This window comes from Trichosurus vulpecula, chromosome 8 (genome assembly GCF_011100635.1).
Source record: "Trichosurus vulpecula isolate mTriVul1 chromosome 8, mTriVul1.pri, whole genome shotgun sequence".
Taxonomy (NCBI): Eukaryota; Metazoa; Chordata; class Mammalia; order Diprotodontia; family Phalangeridae; genus Trichosurus; species Trichosurus vulpecula.
Window position 1 is genome coordinate 62,295,160 of NC_050580.1, and position 12,927 is coordinate 62,308,086.

A 12,927-nucleotide genomic window follows, 5' to 3' on the forward strand; every position below is an offset into this window, starting at 1 on the left:
TTTGAGGAAGCTGAGGCCCAGAGAGAAGTGGAAACATTTGGTTCTGGAGTCAGAGGGCCTGGGTTCACATCCTACCTCTGACACTTAGAAGGACCTGTATGACCTTGGGTAAGTGTCCTAACCTCCTTGGGTCTCAGTTTCCCAATCTGTAAAATGCAAAGGTTAGACAGAATGGCCTTGGAAATCCTTTCCAGCTTAAGGTCTGTTCCTCTGGAGTTAGTCCTCCTTCTGATTTTAAATGTCTTACTCTTCCCATTGTATTCTGAATGGTTGTAACTATTTTACTGTTTGGCACCCAGTACGTAGTAGGTACTTAATAAATGCTTGTTGATTGATTGATTGGTCTTTGTGCTACACCAGCTTGGATTTGGACAGGTAGAGAAGAGGATATACAGGGAATGGATGAGGACAGATATGTTGAGAGTAGAACATCTCTTCCAAAGCCTGGCTGTGCTGTCCTAGGTAGGGAGAAGTGTGTCAGGGTAGACATGACTGTTGGCTTGGTCTTATGTGTTCCATGGATGGCCCCAAATAGACCATTTGGTTGGGCCCATAACTGTAAGCGTATCTTGCCATTATGAACATTTCCTCAGACCCCGTGAGTCACTTCACACACCCTTCCAGCTGCCTGAATCCAAGGGTGAATGCCCTCTATGTCACGAGTGGCCTTCATTGGGTTTTCTCTCTATATTCTCAACATGCCTTGGTCCTGGGGTATATGTGTGTGTGTACGCGCGCCTGCGCATGATTGCATGTGTGTGTATGATTTTGTGTGTGTGTGCATGATTGTGTGTATGTGTGCATGTGTGTGTGCATGATTTTGTGTGTGTGCATGATTTTTGTGTGTGTGTGTGTGTGTGTGTGTGTGTGTGTGTGTGTGTGTGTGTGTGTATCCAAGGAGCCGGTGATGGCCCAGCCTGCACACTACAGGCCTCCAGTTAGCTGTAGGATACTGGCCTCTGCAGCATGACAGAGATAAAATTAGATAATCGGCTAATCACCAGCAAATTAGCATCACATCTTTACATAGAACAAATATAGTATTTATGTAAAAGTTGTTAGGAGTTTCTCTCTTTTTAATTAGCAGAAATAAATGCAAAATGAATGATAATTAGGCAGCTGATGAATTCAGTAGTACAATTATGCCTACAGCAGTGCCCCAGTCCTTAAATGCTGGATGCTCTGAGTAATCAAAGAAGCCTATTTATATAATTTATTTATAAAACAAAGTTACCACTAAAATAGGGGAGAGACACATGTACTTCCAGTGTTGGTGCCTCAGCTGCGGCAGAGACCTGAAGATGGAATGCGTTTGGTGAGCAGTGAATTCTGGGCTTTTCTTGGTATTTTTTTTTTGGAGGGGTTGGAGGGGAAACATAATTCAATATATTTATCTTCATGCGAAAGAGACCAACAAGTGAATGATAACCTCTTGAGACCGATCATCACAGTGAGTTTGTAACAGCAACTTGAGAGTCCAAAAAGTAAGCAAAGAGGAAATGGAAGTGAGTCAAGATTTCCTAGGATTTAACAAGTGCAACCATGAATAAATATCTTTTCCCTTTCTCCATCCTTTCCGTTTCCCCCTGTCTCTCATCACCATTCTTTAGTCTTCATTCCCTAATCCTTTCCCTCCCCTTTTCTTTTCCCTTCTCTCTTCTCTACCTTCCCTTCCCTCCCTCTTTTCCCTTTTATCTTCTCTCTTCCACTTTTCCCTTTCCTGGAACCCTGTAAGTGCTGGAGCCAGGAGAGAAGAAGAAACCGCTGAGCCTGGTCTTTGAGGGAAGCTTCAAGAAGACCCTGTTCAACTGTTGCAGGCTTAGCCAAGTTGGGAAGGAAGGCTGGACTGACTAGCCTGTGCCTGTCTGTAGTGGTGTTAGTGGGAGTCTGGGTCGGGGCAGTGTGACAGTCATCAGATTGTGGCTGGTTTCAGGCTATTGTCTGAGTGATGGATCTCTCCCTAAAGAGGCAGCCTGAGGATTTAGAAGAGATATGATTCAAAACCAGAGAGATGGAGCTTTCTTCCTGGAAACGGCTTCTTGTGCCACCGATCATGGGCTTTTCCTGGACAAGACTGCTATTTTCTTTTAGTCAGCTGAGCATCACAGTAGAGAAAAGGGCTGGACCAAAGAAGGCTGGAAGTAACTCCACCCCACTGCTCCTTCCCAAGCAAGACCCAGGCAGCAGGTTGTACTTAGGCCCCATCTTGTTAGGAACAGTGGTACTTTTCTCTGGGATCTTCCTAGAACCTAGAATGGAGATTGAATGAGTTAGAAATCCTGCCATTATATTCATTCAGTCTCCTGACTCAATGAACTGTCCTGTTTCTGTCCTGCTTCCTGCTTCTATGACCCTCTGCCTTTTTTTTTTTTCTGGGATGGAATGGTAGGTGTCGGGAGAATCTCTGTGCATTCGGTGGCTGAGTGGGTCCCAAAGTATGAGCTTGTCCGAACTGGGGAAGGAAGTTTGTGGGCCCCAAATCAATCACACCAAGACCCTAGGCCTCCCCTGCGTGGAATGTTTGAGAGGAGAAGTATGAGGCAGTCACCCCCTTCAGGAGTCCAGAGTTTATTTGGGGTCATGACTGACATACAAAGCTAGCTAAAAATCTGAGGCAGCCTGGCATTGGAGAGTTTGGTGTCAGGAGGACCTGTGTTCAAGTTCAGCCTTTGATACCTAACAGCTCTGCCATCCTGGACTAGTCATTCAATGCCTTAGGGTCCTCTGGCAACTTTCTAAGAATCTCAGTTGCTGCACATTTGCATTGGTAAAGTGAGAGTTTCTCACCCCAGTGAAGTCAGAGGCAGTGGAAGGGGGCATGTCAGATGGGACTACTACCAAATGAGTGGTAAGGACAGCCTTAGGAGTTCAAATGACTGGCCTCCTAGCTGTTCTCCCTGCCTCCAGTCTGGTTGCCTTCCACACAGCTACCAAGTTGATATCGCTAAAATACCATCCCCATCCCTTACACACACACACACACACACACACACACACACACTCTCTCTCTCTCTCTCTCTCTCTCTCTCTCTCTCTCTCCCCACCCCCCCCCCCCCCCCCCGCTTCCCTCCCTCCTTCCCTCCCTCTCTCTCTTCCCCCCATCTCTCCTGTCCTCCCTCCTCTCCCTCCCCCCCCCCCCCCCCCCCCGCCTCAGAAATCTTCGTGGCCTCACTAGAAAAAAAATGTCCAATCCTCAGCTTGGTATTTGAAACCCATTACAATCTGATTCTTACCTATTTTGCCAAGCTTATCTATCCTTTTCTCATTTACGTGCTCTTCAGTCCAGTCCACCTGGCCTTCCAGCTGTTCCTTCTACCTGGCATTTCATCTCTGCTGACCACCAAGCCTTGGCATAAGTGGTCTGCCATTTCCAGGATGCCTTCCCCTTCTCACCTCTGGCTGGTTGAAGGTCTAGCTCTTTTCAGAGCAAAATGGAGAGCCACCTCTACAGCGTGACTTCCCCTACCTTGCCCAGGACCTAGAGCTTAACCAGGTGCTTAAGAAATGTTTGTGGATTGAAATTACACTGAACATCAGGGCAGGTTTCCTGGAGAAGGCAGCAGCCAGTGCAAGATCTGGGTCTTCAGTAATTGCTAAGATTGGAGTAAGTAGAGCAGAACAAGGAGCCCTGGCTTGAGTGCCCTTTTACTAGCCCAAAGCCTGCCTCTCTCCATCCCTCTTTTTTTCCCACCTCCCTTTTTTCCTTCCCCTCTCTTTCCCACTCTCTCTTGCCTTCCCAGTCTCTTTCCCTCACCTTCTCTTCTCTCCTCTCTTTCCCTCTCCTTTTTTTCTGTACTCCCTCCCATTCCCTCCCTTTGTCTCCACCCCCTTCTTTTCCCTTCTCTTCCCCCTTCCCCCTCTCCTTCCTTCTCCCATTCCCTCACCTTCTCTCTTTCCCTCTCCCATTCTCTCTTTCTGCTCTCTCCTCCCCCTTTCTTCTCCCTCTCTTTCTCTCCTTCCCTCCTCCTCTCTCCTTTTCCTGTCTCCTCCCCCTCTCTCCTTCCCTCTCTCCCTCCAGAATTCCTACAACACTCATGTTCTGAACTACTCTTTTGTCTGTTTTCTAGGTCCATGCTTCTTCCTTCGGGTATATGAAGTATTTGGGGTATCCCAGTGCTGTGGCTGTAGCAGGTTTTAGTGTTAGAATGTTAGAATAGTGTTTGTAGCCTAGGAGCCTTGTATGTGGTACCTGGGTCCTGCCTTGGAAGGCTGACTGACAGGTCACTGTTAGGATTGGGGTAGACGATTGATAGGAGCCACAAAGGGGTGGAATCTTGGCTGAAGGAAAGGAACGTGTGTGTGTGTGTGTGTGTTGGGCTGAGACATTTATAACTTGCAGCTGTGCGGTCCTGGGCTCAACTGAATGTGGTAAACCGATCTGTCTTAAGGAAGTACTGTCCCTCGAACCACTCCCCACCCATTTGTCCCTCGACCCCCACACTCTCCTTCACCTCCAGATACCCACATCCTGTTCACCGTACAAGGGACCACATGGGCTGGGCCAGGGCTACCCTGGATTTCTCTTAACTGCAAGGATCTCAGTAAAAAAGATGAAGAGATTGGGGCTGGGGGTGGCAGGGCTGGATTTGAGGTAGGGGGGCATGATAGGGATGAAGAAATAGCAAACTGCTACCCTTGCCCTGCTTCTCTGTAGAGGTTTTGTTATATCCGCATCTATCTGGGGCCAGCTGAAGACCAGGGGTCTCCCCAGCTGTGTCTGGAAGGGCATGTTGCTGTGGTCACCAGGTCATCCACCTATGACCCGCCTGGACTGGAGTGCCCGGGGAGCAGAGCAGGCCCTGAATCATATCCTCTTTGGCTCTACTTGCTGGCCTCTTGCTTCCTCTCCCCCTCCCCCTGACCCATCACCACCCCCTGCCCCTAAATTCACTTGCAATGTCACCTCCTTTCTATTCACAAGCTCACATTCCAGTCAGTGTTTCTGCTCTGGAGAATCATGAAGGCATTCCTGTTCCCCTCCCCCCTTGCCCTTTGCTCCCAGCGAACACAAAGCTCGGGGCTCTGCCAGCCCACTCCTCCTTTCTCTGGCCCCCTCCTTCACTCCACCCCCACCCCGCCCCCCCTTTCTTGTTCTCTCTCTGCCTCCTCCCTTCCCAGCTCCATCAATGAGGAGATGCCAGTGCCTTAAGAGCTGACCCAGTCTAGGTAGTAGGTTTTAGACAATCAGCCCTGTCTTTTTAGAATTTCTGTGTCTGCCTTATACAGCTGACCCCATTCCTGTTGGGGCTTTGGCTGTGAATTTAGGAAGCCTCTAATTGGTTTGAACAATCAGCTAGTTTGCTCAGATTTTAGGTGATCCTGGGAATCCCATCCATCCCTCTCTCCACCCCCTTTTCAGATTCTTTGTTATTTTTTTTTATGGCTCTTACTTTACAAAGCATGAAGAGAGAAGAATTTTTTTTCTTTCTGGCTGGGTTTTTTTTTTTTTTTGCGGGAGGAGTTGGGGAGTGGAGAGGGGCTGGTCCTTAATCAAAAGCCACCTAAATATCCCCCTTTATTAGACGGGTCTGGTTTTATTAACCAGAGCCTTGTGGACGCTGACTAACAGGCAGTAACTGATGTGTGAGGTCCCCAAGGAGCGAGAATTTCACAGCATTTAGGTTGAGCCAGACGAAGGAGGATCATTTCTGCTGAGCCTCCTTTGGGGACCCCCTCTTTCCCTTCTAAGGGGGTGACCTAGAGAAAGGAGACAAAAGGGGGAAACGTGGAGGGAGTTCTCACTGGGAGCCTCAAGGTGAGGAGATGAGAGGGATGCTGAAAACATCCATCCCAGGCACCCGGCTCAAGACACACCAATGGGGGATAGTTTGGATACTGGCTGACTAGACTAGTTTCAAGGTTTCAGGGGGATTAAATTATAAGGACAATTTTTTTTCACCACAGTTTTTTAAAGTTACACGGCACATTTGTGTCTAGATACGCATGTGGGTGCAAGCATGTTTTTGGGTGGTGGCATTTGCAGCATCAGACTTTCTCTGTGTGAGGATACATTTCCCGAAGTCCTACCAGCTCATAGGAGCTCCCACAGGAGTTCCCGGTGCACTAACTTGTTTATACCAATCAGTCACTCAATCAGTAAGCATTTTATGTACCAGGCACTAAGGATATAGCAGTCCCTACTCTCAAGAAGCTTCCATTCTGATGGAGGAGACCACACGTATGTATGGAGGAACATGGAAACACACATAAGGTCTGGGGTAGAGGCTGCCGAAGTGCTGTGGTGGGGAGTGGGGAGAGACACCAGGAAAGACCTCTTTTGTTCCCTGTTTCATGCTCTTTATTCTCCAGCTAGGTTGTCTCTCTTTTTAGGCCTGCGCTGTGTCTCCTCTTCCTTGTAACCTCACAACCTGGAGGGCACTTACTAAAAGGTCATTACCTTGACTTGAGGCCCCCTGGGTTCACTGCAGCAGGCAAAGCCTGGCCAGTTGGAAAGTGTGAGGGGTTAGGTGTGCTTATAGAGAGAGGTGGAGGGCCACCTAAACCCGAGGAGATAAAATTACAATTGTTTGGCCAGCAATCTGGTAACTAATTCATAATGAGGAAAAAATTCCGCCAGAGGAGGGAGGAGGGCCTGGGGTTAAAGTGCAGCCCTGGAAGTAGAAGCTAGGGCCATGGCGGTGCAAGATAATTCCCAGAAGGCAGACAGGGCGCTACTGAGCAAGATGAGGTCCACAGCAAGGGCTTTGTACATGCAGCTAAAAATACCCCAGGACTGCCTCTCCCTTTCACACTGGCTATCGGCTTCACAGGCAGGAGATTATTTCGGCTTCTTCTCACCACCACCCCCCTTCCCACAACAAAAGAAAACAAAAACCCCCGGTGTAAAACAGCCAGCTCCCCACTCCCCTTCCAAGAAACAGAGTTCCACAAATCCAAGGAAAAAGCCAGCAGCCTAGGCATAGGGGGCTGGGGGTGGCAGAGACAGACCTGGCCAGCTCTGATCATGCCTCCTGGTTTGGGACCAGGAGGGAGAGCTTGGGGAATCCAGGAAACTGGAGTACTTAAGTGGACAGCCAAGATTAGCTGTGCCCAGGGACAGCAGGGAGTGGAGGGGGTGACCTCCTGCTGCTCCCTGTCTGCCTGAGGAGAGAGGCTACCAGAGCTCGGCCTGGAGTCTGGACCACAGGCCCGCCTGCCTGCCCTCCTGCTTGCGTGCAGATCCCAGCTTGCCCTTCTGTGCCCAATGCTCCAGCCTCCCTCATGGCATGTGTTTTTCCCCCCCTTTCTCCACAGAGAAGGAGGAGACGCATTCGCAGGGTGAGATCGGCGGCTTGCCAATGGTGTCTGGAGAGTGACTCAGAAGACAGGGAGCCCGTTTATAAACACCAAGGCCCTGAGAAGGTAAAAGCGCACATGCAAGAAGCTGGGGGTGGAAGGGAGAGGAGAGAGAAGGAGAGGGAGGGAGAGAGAGAGAGAGAGAAAACCAGCTTCTGCCTATCCCACTCAAGGTGTTCCTAAAGCACCAAGATCACTTTGTGCCCTGGGGCACAGATGTATCTGTCTCTTATTATTGACCTGTACATGGATGGGGTGGGGGGAGGAAGGAAGGAGGTGCCACCAAGGCAGGGCCCACAGCTGCCAGTCTGGCAGAACCATCATTCTCTCTGCCATGCTTTAAGAGGAAGAAAAGGGTTTTTTTTTTAAGATCTCCATTGTCTTGTTGTTTAGCAAGGCCCTGAACTGGGTGTTTTCAGGTGGAGGGAGGTGCCTCATCTGTACAAACCAGGAACTAGGTGGGGGAGGTGGCCAGTGCCCTAAGGGAAGGAGCTGGGGTGGCCAAATTCATTTCTTTCCATTTCTTTCTTCTGGTGCAAGGTTCTTAACCATTTTGTTTTGTTTTGTTTTGGTGGCATGGGCCCCTTGGAAGCAGTTTAGTGAAGCCTACAGACCCCTCTCAAAGTAATATTTTTAAATACATTAACTACCGAGAATTACAAGGGAAACCAATCATATTGAAATACAATTATCAAAATGAAAAAATCTACAAAAATCAGTTCCCAGACTTCAGGTTAAGCACCCCAGTTCTAGGGTCTATCCCTGACACCCTTCGTTGGGGTTTTCAGATCAGTGGTCTTCTGGCCAGTGTCTACAGTGGGCTGATGAGCACTTGTAGCTCCAACTGGTAGAGAGTTAAAACTTCTCAGTAACTGACTTGGTTTAAGTTATTCAACGGTTCTTTCCTGGACATTCTTCATCAGTGTTGATGGATCCCCTTAAGTGTCAGGCCAATCAGACTAGAAAGGAGTTATTTCCTCAGTGTGTACCCCCAGCTCTAGAGGGAGATGACGGTGCCAATTCGGACAGCTCTCAACTTGTTCAAAAACCCCTTGCATGCATATATATATATAGATAGATAGATAGATAGATAGATATAGATATAGATATATATATAGATATATATTCTGGTTTGATGTGCATACATGTATATATATAGATATATAGATAGATATAGATAGATATGTATGTACATAATACAGGTGCATGTGTGTATATAATACATGTACTTATATACATGTACATAAAATGAGTCTCGTTCTAGCCCCGTGATAGATAAAGTAGTGATGGGGCCGGGGCTAGAATCTAGGCCTCCTGACTCCAGCCCCAGGTCTTTCTCACCCTGAATTCTTACCCTATGAAAACTGTAATCTTTGCTGCTCTCCAGAAGACCACCCCAGTATAATTCTATCCTCAAGCTGTGTGGAGAAAATGGAAGGGGTGCGGGTGAGAAAGATCACTGACCCAAAGCTGCTGGATCCCTGACAAGAATTTGGAGACTTTTTGTCAGATTGGGGCAGGGGTCGGCCGAGTAGATCTCCCGCAGAGCATGGTCTCGGGTTTTTTTTCTAGTCCATTAAAATCTCTTTTTGGAGCGCCTCCTATGTGCTCACCACTGCGCTGGGCTTTGTGGGAGAAGAGCATAAATAAGACAAAGTGTTCGGTTCCTGCCCTCAAAGAGCTTATGGTTGGGGGAGACAAGACATGACCCGCTCCATCATCTGGAAGAGGGTTTTTAGCATCTTTCACCTTGGGCCCCAAGTGCAGAACTTGGAGCTTTTGCTAGAGGCTGGAGAGGCAGATTTGGACTGGACTGCAAAGAAAGACTCTCTTGATTACAGTTCTCCCAGAGTGCTGTGGGCTGCCTGGAGAGAGATAGCTGTCACCCCTTATGTGACTCCCCTCCCTTGGGGGAGATTGGACTAGGTGGCTTTGGATGTCAGGTCCTGATCCTCTGATATCCTGGGCTTCTGGTTTGAGGAAAAGAATGTATAACTAAGGGCTGGATTTGATGCTCAGTGCAAGCCCTAAGGGCTTTGGCCGGGAGGGGTGAAGCAGAAAAGGATGGTCAGAGAAGGCTTCCTGGAAGAGCCTGGATTGGAATTGGTACTTGAAGGGCAGGCAGGATTTGTATAGATAGGCAAGTCCAGAGAGACAGAGAGTGTGTGTGTACACATATATACACCATATATACAGATATATAGACTATGTATATATGTACGTGTGTGTGTGTGTAAATATATGTACACACTGTACTTTTAATGTGTGTATATATAATTTAATTATTTTATGTGTTTAATTCAATTTATATATGTGTATTCCAGGCTGTGTTGTGTTTTGTTTTGTGTGTGTGTGTGTGTAGACATACATGTTTACACATGTATGTATACATACACCATACTGTGTGTACACATATATACAGCATACGTACAGATATATAGACTATGTATATATGCACATATGTGTGTATATACACTGTACTTTTAATGTGTGTATATATAATTTATTTTATGTGTTTAATTTGATTTATTATGTATTTATGTATTCCAGGCTATGTATATGTATATGTATATGTACATATGTGTTCTCTGTGTACAGGCATATATGTGTGCACATGGACATACACACACACGTATACATGTACCGTACTCTGCATGTGTGTGTGTGTGTGTGTGTGTGTGTACATGTGTGTATATATAAAGGTCAAAGTAGGCTGGAATCTTGAGCCATATAGGTCACCTCCTTATAGAATCCGAGCAGGATTGACTCTCCAGGGATTAGTGTGGTATTGTGGATAGAAGTCTGGAGCGCTGGATTCAAATCTTGCCAAAGTTATTTCTTAGCTTTCACTAATATGTGGCAAGTCACTTAATCTTTGTGTGCCTTGCCCCTTGAGGGCCCGAGATCTCTGATCCTGGGATCCTTTGGTCTGGGGCTGGAGCAGGGAAGTGGTGAGTAGGAATCCAGGAAATGGATTTACATGTTTTACTGTGGGTGTGGATGGGCGAGTTTTGATGAGGTCTGGGCTCCTGCTGGGTGGTCTTCCTGGGGTCTCCCCATTTGGGGTTGGTTACTGTTCCCTGAAAGATCATCTGAATTGGGGAGAATGAGCTCAGTCCAATGGGGGAGTTGTGTTAGATAAGGTGTAGGGAGTTTATCCTGGCAGATGCTGTTCTGAGCCCAGCTTGCTTTGCTTACCCTTTTAGGAGGTGGTATTTTTCCTGAAAGGCTCCACTGCAGTCACCTCTTCTGGTTCTTACTCTCCTCCCTCCCCTTATTACCACCTCCGCCTTCCAATAAACCTGGATCAGCTTGGGGCCTGGAATAAGGGACTGTTTTGTCCAGCAGATCTCACAGCCTGTGTTTGGCTTGGCCAGGCTGGAGCCGGTCATGTTGGGGAGGAGTTCCCCTGTGGCTCTCAGCGATAGGGAAGTGGGGAATGGGATGGGAGGAGTAGGGGGGCTATGGAATTTGAGAGCCAGAGTGGAGGACAACTCCTCCAGACCTTTGGAATGATGATTTGGGTGATTAGGGTAAGGGTTGATGTGTATTTTTTCTGGCTTCAAGCTCTCCACAATCTCTCCCTCCACCCTGTTTGCACATCCAACCCATTTTTGACAGTGACAGGATTCCTCCAAGCCTTCTCTGACCTTCTGCCTTCAGCTTTGCTGGCTCAGGGTGACCAACAAGCAGATTCTGCCTCATTCCTACCCAGATCTTCAGTGCTGCTGTCTCCTTCATGGCCCTGAGACTCCTCATACAGCTTGACGTGTGAGGGTTGATATGCTGATCTGTGTACAGGCTTGTCCACAGACAGGAGCATCCTCTTCCCTCTGTCTGCTCAGGGCAGCAAGCGTCTATCTCTGAGATAGTGTCTGAGGTTGAGGGCCCTTCTGTCTTAGGACTAGGAGTCCCAGATTTGCAGCTAAGACAGGGATGTGGAAAGTTGAAACAGTGATTGAGACTTGGAGCTGAAAGAGACGTTAAAAGTCAACTAATTCCAACCTCATCATCATGCTGATCAAGAAGCTGAGGCCCACATCATAGAAGGGTTGAGATCGAGCTTCTGAACTCGGTTCCCCCTACCTCTTCTTGGCAGTACAGTGTACTTGGAATCAAGAAGACCTGAGTTCAAAATACTTGCTAGCTGGGTGACTTTGGACAAGTCACTTAACCAGTCTGAGTCAGTTTCCTTAGCTGTAAAATGGGGATAATCATAGCACCTACCCCCCCCCCCAGAGTTGTGAGATGTGGCATACACACACACACACACACATACATGCATGCGCGTGTGCACACACACGCACACAGCTGCATATACACGTTTATATACTATGTACATATTGTGTATTATTATCATAAACTACATATATTATTATTCACCCTTACTTCTTTGGGATAGACAAGCAAACACTGCCATCATTGTCACCTCAGCAGCCCTCCTTTCTCTTAATCAAAAAGTCTGCATGTTGGCTCCTAACTCTGCCTTCCCTTTCTTAATCGATCAGTAGATACCCGTTGAGTGCCTCCCGTGGGTCCAGTCCCACGCTAGAAACTGGGAGGACCCTAAAGAAAAGGGGAAGGCAGGATGCCCACCCTTGAAGGGCTCACAAACAGTAGGAGAGAGAGCAGATGCGCATGTACTCCACTGCAGGAGTTATAGGCTTTCAGAACCAAGATCAGTATGGGATGGGTTGGTCAGGGAAGATGGCCTGGAGGAGTGAGAAATAAACTTGGCCGCCTATGGTGAATTGATGTTAGAGTGGGGAGTATCCCTAGTGGACTAGTCACTGGAGGTTCTCCTGCTGTGTTAAGAGCCTTTCTAGGGACAATGTAATGAAGGTCTAGGTGGGAGAAGCTTGGGAGGATGTAAGGAGGGGGCGGGTCATCAAGGACCCCAGATGTCTCTGAACACAAAGAAAGGATATAATGGTGTTTTTTCTTTTAAACCTTCTTGTGGTGTCCAAAGGAATTCTTTATGAAAGGGGAATAGGATTGCCTGGGGGTGGGGGCACACATCGTCTCTCTTGTCTGATACTCTCTACATCCTCTTGAAGGTGGCCTTCTATGTATTATAGGGATGGGTATAGGGACTGGACCTGTGATTTTACTGGTGCAGGGAATTTCCCAAGAAGGGAACTCCCTCCACCAGTGCAGGTAGGCACCTTCCCTGCCTGCCTGAGTTCCTTAAATTCTTAGACTTAGTAAGAACTAGTTGCCAGAACTCAAACGGGGCCTCCTGACCCCTGGTCCTACCTCCTTTGCATGATAATATATAACACTGTCTGACTCCAAGGGAAAAGTTAAGGGAGGAAGAGAAGAAAGTTGCAGCTCCTGACATCTGAATTCCCCTGGCTTTTCATTACGAGGAAAAGGTAAAAACCTTTCAGGCTGTTAAGTAAAAGTCAAAGCTGTCTGTCAATTTAGACCAAACGAGATCTTTGGGTTTCTGGGTCTTGTCTCTCTCTTTTCTGCTTTTTCTGTTACTTTCTTTAGTAAATGACTCTATTTTCCAGTCCATGGAGATGCATTTGCCCTACTGCTCCTTCTCTTTTCACTGCCTATGACAAGAGCTGAGCTCTGGGAAGGGCTTCCCAAGTGTCTTTAGTGACCCACGGGGAGAGAGTGAAA

The 12,927-nt window shown here is 47.6% G+C and overlaps 1 protein-coding gene across 4 annotated transcripts in view; it reads left to right on the plus strand.

The window, feature by feature from the left end:
* Positions 1–12,927, plus strand: part of ZMIZ1 (zinc finger MIZ-type containing 1) — a 441,312-nt gene that overhangs the window by 108,986 nt on the left and 319,399 nt on the right. For all 4 annotated transcript variants that reach the window (XM_036734708.1, XM_036734709.1, XM_036734712.1 and 1 more), the window contains exon 4: positions 7,255–7,362. The gene's annotated coding sequence lies outside the window, so the exon portion shown is untranslated. The remainder of the gene's footprint in view (positions 1–7,254; positions 7,363–12,927) is intronic.